Below are 7055 nucleotides of genomic sequence, written 5' to 3'. Positions count from 1 at the left end.
CTGCAATAGTCCTGGCTGCTCCTCCACCACGGGGCCACCCCATTTCCCCACCAAGCTCCCCTGTGCATGCTGCAAGGCTGGGGCACCCCTATCCCCCGCTTTTCCCTGGTACCAGCTTGGAGCAGCCCCAGATGGGCTGGGGCTGCCCCGGGTGCCCATTGTCTGCCTCCTCCTGCCCTCCCTGATGGGGTGGTCTCGCTGCTGGGCTCACTGCGACGGGCACACGGTCCAGCCATCAGCAGAAGCAGCAGCTCTGCTAGGGTCCCCAGAGACATGCTGTGGGGATTGCTGATGGAGGTTACATCAACCATACAGGTTGCACGTCATCTTACATTGCCTCGGGATGGTCTCTTACCTCACTGCTGATGGTAGGTTTGAACTGTTCTGAACCACCTTTTTCAGGAACAAGTACAATGCAGAATATATCATCTATAGACACCTCCTCCATCATGTATTTATAAAATGCTGGTTCTAGCAGGACTTCGGCAAAGATCCATGCTTCCAAGTAAAGCGTTGATTGTTCCATCTCTTACTTTTTCTTTCATTCTCATTGCTCTTTCTTGAAGACTCTCCCTTTCCTCTCACAGTGGCCCCTCAAAGCTGTGAGGCCCCTGACTTCATGGATGGCAGCTTTGCTGACCAGGACATTGGCGCTCTGGGACACAGGAGGCTGGATTGCCACGGGGAACTCCTGTTCTTTGCTGCTGCAGGGGGGAGCACAGGTGACAAGCTGAGGCTGGACACCTCATGTGAAGGGAGCTGCAATTGTGGCCAGCTCATTCAGTAGTGGGTGGCTTCGCTGTCTGCTTCCAGCTGCCCCTGAAATAACTTGGCTGTGGCTTTAAGGAAGGAAGTGCCTACAAGGTGCCTGTAGGCTTACGCTGGCAGCACGGGGAAGGAGATTTGAATGCTGTTGCAGGGCTACAATGTTCTTGAGATCAGGGAGATGTGGTGGGATGGCTCCCATGTCTGGAGTCTTGCAATGGAGGGACACGGGTTCTTTAGGAAAGACAGCATGGGCAGATGAAGAGGGGGAGTTGCCCTTTATGTGACAGAGCAGCTGGAGTGCATGGAGCTCTGCTTGGGGATGAAAGAGGAGCCACCAGAGAATTTACAGGTTAGGATTAGAGAGAGGACAGGGAAAGGTGACAGGTATAGTGGGTGTCTGCTAAAGGCCACCTGACCAGGAAGAACAGAGGGATCAGGCCTTCTACAGGGAGACAGGAGCAGCCTCATGTTCACAGGTCCTTGTGGGGACCTTCAACCACCCCGCTATCTGCTGAAGGAACAACACAGCTGGACATAAGCAACCCAGGAGGCTCCTACAGTGCAGTGATGAAAACTTCCACTTCCAAGTGATAGAGGAGCCAACAAAGAGAGGTGCTCTGCTGGATCTCACCCTCACCAACCAGGAAGGGCTCACTGGTGATGGCAAGATCAAAGGCAGCTTTGGATGCAACCACCAGTGGCATGGTGGAGCTCAGGAACCTCAGGGCAGGGAGGAGGGTAAAAATCAAGTTCACAACCGTGGACTTGCAGAGAGCAGACTCTGGCCTCTTCACAGATCTGCTTGGAAGGCCCTGGAGGGAAGAGAGGGCCCAAGAGAGCTGCTTCATACTCAAGAATGACATCCTCCAAGCTCAAGAGAGCTCCATCCCGATGAAGAGGAAGCCAGGTAAAAATGCCAGCAGGCCTGCGTGGGTGAAGCTCCTGGCCAAACTCAAACACAAAAGGAAGCACAAGAGGGTGGAAGCAAGGACAGGTAGCCTGGGAGGAATACAAACACCTTGTTTGAGTATCTAGGAATGAAGTTAGGAGAGCTGAAGTCCAAACAGAACTGAATCTGGCCAGGGATGTCAAAGACAGTCTTCTCTAAGTACCTTGGAAACAAAAGGCAGACTGGAGAAAATGCAGCCCATTGCATTCCTCTGGGTGTCCACAGACTTGTCTTTCCTTTTCTTTCTAGATTCTTGAGGTGTGAATAATCCAAACAATAACCTAAACAATGTCCTCAAGATGTCTTCGTCTAAAGGAGTCCTTGGGCTCCTCTTACGGGCAAAGAAATGCACCCCTCTGGCTCCACTTACTTGTTCTGAAGTAGATGTCCAGAGCAGAGACTGCAAAGCTACAATTCATGCAGCCTTTTTCTCAGTACCAACAGGAAGAGGCTCTTGGGTGACTTACTCAGATTTCTTTATTTTTATTTTTCTGAAGCAATGGGAAGTGAATCCCACCCTGGATGTCTGTTCCCTGCTCCGCCCCACACATGCTTCTGACCACCCTGCTGTTTTTTCCCCCCATCTAGTCAGTCTCTTCAACACCAGCTCAAAAAGCCCCTGCATTTTCAAAAATTTCAAAAATTTCAAAAATTAGCAAAAATTTCAAAAAATTTCTATTTTCTTCTGGAGTGTCACAAATATTCAGGGATTTTAAGAAGTCACTTATTTGAATGCATTGAAAGAATTAATTTTGCTAGACACTGTGTAAGTCTAATCAAATCTCTTGAACACATATTTAATTTGTAGGCATCTGATTAAGGCATAGTTATCAAACAGCGCTGCAACCAGCTCTGGGGTCCCCAGTACAAGAAAGACATGCACCTGTCTTTCCAAAAGAGGGTCCAGAGCAGGGCCACAAGAATGGTCAGAGGGCTGGAACACCTCTTTTATGGAGAAAGGCTGAGTTGGGGGTGTTCAGCCTGGACAAGAGAAGGCACTGGGGAGACCTTATGGCGACCTTCCAATATATAAAGGGGGCTTATGAGAAAGATTGAGAAAGACTATTTACAAAGGCCTGTAGTGACAGGAGAAGGGGCAATGGTTTTAAACCGAAAGAAGGTAGGTTTAGATTGGACATAAGGAAGACATTTTTCACTATGATTGTGGTGGGACACTAGAACAGGTTGCTCAGAGGGATGTGCCGTCATTGGAAATGTTCAAAGTCAAGTTGGACAGCGCTTTGAGCAATCTGATGTAGAGAAAGATGTTCCTGTACATGGCAGGACGTGGGGTGAACTAGATGATCTTTAAGGGTCCCTTCCAAACATTTATGATAAAACATAAACATAGACAGCCAAGTCCCCTTCCTCCTCTTTAGCCGGTAGAGACAGGAGGTCACTAGTGCAGGCACGCACACAGCAGGTTCACAAGCATACATACACACACATCCCCAGATCCCTCAAGTACTGGCATGGCACCTCTGTCCACCTGGCACCTCTGCCCAAATTCTGCCCCCCTTACCCACCCCATGGGTCCCCTACTCACCAGCTGGTCCAGCTTGATGCTCACTGCAAATATGCACTCCACTCCCAAATGCTTCTGTGCGTACCACCACCCTCCCACCTATCTGATACTTCAGCCTGGATCCAACGCTCCCCTGCTCTCCAGATGGTCCAACTTAAAGTTTGCTGGTGAATGCACGTGCATACCTTGTGCATATCAAGACAGGGGAAGATACAGGCGCTCATCCCACCCAGCAAATGACACGAGCCGCGTAGGCTGTGACCCACAGTCCTGATCCAGCCACCAGCACTGAGCCCCTCACTTGCTCCGCTCATGTTGGTCTCCCCCAGTAGCTAGTTTTGGGGACACACACCATTTCTGCCCCAGTAGCTGGAAGCTGAAGACCCCCACTCGCTCCAGTAGCTGAGGCTGAGACACCGCTGGCTACAGTAGCTGACACCAATTTTCACTGACTCACTCACAGGTCTCACCAGTAGGTGGCACTTAGTCCTTAACGGCGCACACACACAATATAGAGAGTGACAATATGCGGAGAGATAGTTAGGAAAAGATGCAATAAGAAGGTATAGAGTAATAGGACAGTCTGCAGTTATCAGGTGTAGGGCTCAGGCAGACAAACACACTGACTGATCGTGTCTTACACATGACCGGCCCTGTATACCCCTTTTCTGTCTACTCTCCCCCTCAACTCCCCTTCCCTTGAATGTCCCTTCACTGATTTGTATGGTTCTGTTAATTCCCTCATCCCTCCCAGTCCAGTGTCCTGGACTCTAATCAGTTGCCAAGTCCTGGTTGGTCTTCCAAGGAGTGGCACCTGTAATTGCTTGATGGCTGTTGTGGTTTAACCATGTTTTTGCAAAGGAAAACAAGGAATTCATTCCCTACTTCCCAATAGCACGAAGATGTTCAGCCCTCTCTAGGAAAGCAGGACTCCATCATGCGTAACAGTGACTTGGGAAGACAAACACAATAACTCTGGACATCTCCCTCCCTCCCTTCCTTCTCCTTCACCACAGCTTTTATTGCTGAGCCTGATGCTATATGGTATAGGATATCCCTGTGGTCAGTTGGGGTCATCTGTCCCAGTAGTGTCCCCTCCCAACTTCTTGTGCACTGCAGCTACTTGCCGTTAGGGCTGCATGAGAAGCAGAAAAGGCCTTGATGCTGTGCAGGCACTGCTCAGCAATATAACTGTGTTATCAACACTGTCCTCATCACAAGTCCAAAATGTAGCCCCATACAAACTCCTATGAAGAAAACTAACTCTATCCCAGCCCAAACCAGCACAATCTCCATCCCTTATTCCATACAATTTACATCATGCTCAGGCTCCACAAGATCCAATACATCTTCATTAATTCTATCTCAGATAAAATCAGTACAGTGGCCTATCAATTACCGAGACTGAAGGGGTTTGGGTTTTGTCACTCCCTTCATGTCTGTTTTGTCAGATCTACGTCCCAGCATGTTTGCTTATTGTTTCCCTTTCTTCCTTGTCATCCCAGTTTAGAAGTCCTCAATCAGACAACCCTGCTGGAATAAACATTCTCATATCCCTGGTTTCTTTATCAATTAGTGTAACTGACTAACTTGGTTTCTGGTCATTGCCTTTATTAAACTGACTGATCAGGATTTCTGTGTATGTATTTGCTCTCTTCCTTTTTTATCACCCCAGTTTTGCGAAGCCCTCAGACAATTACTTTAAAGAATAAAAAGTCTCACACTCCACATATCTTTACACTTCCCCACTTAAAAGTGAAAACAGAGAGAACCACACCATCCTTTCTCCTTGCACAGCACTACTGCAAGTCTCTATTAGGTTTCCAAAGAGGACTGGGCTCTTGGAGCAGAGAACTCAATGCTACTGCAAGGTTCCTCTAAGGGAGGCTTAGGGAGTGCATGTGTTTTAGACGTAGTCTTCTTTCTTGCTGCCTTTGAACCCTCATAGTACGTACCAAATACCTTAAGCATAGCATCTCAATAAAGATTGATATATTTGTGGTTATAACAGTCCAGGTAGTATAATAAGGCACTTGTTCCTAATGATGCATCCAAGATCTTTCCAATCACATTTCTCTGAAAGAGTGGTGGCAAGTCTATAATAATTTTCACTGGTTTTGGTTTAAATGGTGAGAAGTATTCCTTCTCTTGCTTTGCTATCAAGGCTCTGTAGTTGTATTCCTTCCCAGTCTCCCAAAGTAGGGTAAGGCACTTCATTGCTCCCATTTGTGGGTATGTCAGTTCCCATTGTAAATTCTTTTTGATATTCAGGGACCAGCACAAATGGAAAAATTTTCCTTCTACCATAATGTGTAAATAAGCTCCCTGCTTCTGTATCTGATAGATAACACATTTATCAGTTGTGTTTCCATAATAGTCCCCTTTTCCCAATGGAGGGTAGCATTCCCCTCCCAACAAATCCATTGCCCAAATGCAAACCTTTCTCAGCATGTACTGTTTTGGTACAGGAAGGTTCTGGTGGTTGTAAGGACCACACCCTCCCACAAATTTCATATTCATATCCCAATTCCTCGATCCTGATTCTGAGGATTTTTTTATTATGAATCACAATCCATTTGGCATATACATTTCCCATACCCCTCAGTGTATTACATACCCCCCTCAGTCCCAGTACTAGAAGCTGCAGATTAGTCCATGTCCCATTTCCCACCCCCTTTATTCAAAATTGGCAAATCTCCTTTGTACATCCTTCCCAGAAAGTAGTCCAAGTATCCCTAACAGGCCATCATAATTTTATGTTGTATAGCAAGTTGTGACCCTGCCTTCCTGGTGTTCACAGATGTTGAGTGACGTCTCATCTAATATGTGAAAGATGTTTGTTAAAAGCTAATTGTGCTTGCATACATGCAGCATCCCATATTATATTATCCAGAGTCCTATGGATACACTGCATGAAGTCCTTTATACTTTAATTGATTCAATTCGCAGAGTTGCCACCAGTTTGTCAGTAGATTTCAATACTTGTCCAGAGGACAAGCCTCTTTTTGTTAAGGGACCCACTGCCATTTGGAGGCGCTTTGCCTGTGCAGATGCACCTGCTATTTTTTTCTACATTCCACACCCCAAAAACTGTATTCCCAGCATCCCATAAAGAGCCAAAAAAAAAAAAAAAAAAAATCCTGTTTTGTCCATTTAACCTCTTCAGCATAATTAATTCCCTTTGTGGTGAATAACTCTAGGCATGTCCACTGTAGGGTGCTCTCAGCTACTCTTGTAGCCCTGGTACAATTATGTTAAGTTGACCAAATAAACCAAAATTCTGGTCTGAATTGGACACAAAAGTCAATCATACTAGCTGAAAGGACCACAGGGGCCTTTATCTCATTTTTCCACTAGGGCAGGGCATCTTGAATATAGGTCTCCATTGATCACTGTTCATCTCAACTGGTAGCCACAACGAACAGTGATGTTCTCCTTTCACGGAACTATCATCGCAACATGGACAAATAACAAATCTCTTTGTACTTTGTATAACTGTGGTGAGTCTCATTTGCACAGCATACATCCCACTCTTGGAAGTGCCCCATAGTTAAATTATCTACAAGGTAACGCCCATCGCATGGGATAGTGATGGCTCTGTATCTTGCTCAGCTGATATCACTGTCTCGCAAGTGTTATTAATGCCTACTCCAGAATGAAGGTTACCTCGGAACCAGTGAGACTGGAAACGCCCATTTGTAGACTGAGCTATCATTCTTTCCCAATATATAAATGTATGTCTTTGCCCTTTCAACCCCTAATGGAGTAATCAGTTTTTTCCCTTTGCGCCAGTCCTGTAAATTCCCACCCAAA

Source organism: Numenius arquata, chromosome 8, assembly GCF_964106895.1.
Source record: "Numenius arquata chromosome 8, bNumArq3.hap1.1, whole genome shotgun sequence".
Lineage (NCBI taxonomy): Eukaryota > Metazoa > Chordata > Aves > Charadriiformes > Scolopacidae > Numenius > Numenius arquata.
The sequence above is the reverse complement of the archived record's forward strand: the minus strand, read 5'-3'. Positions refer to the sequence as shown.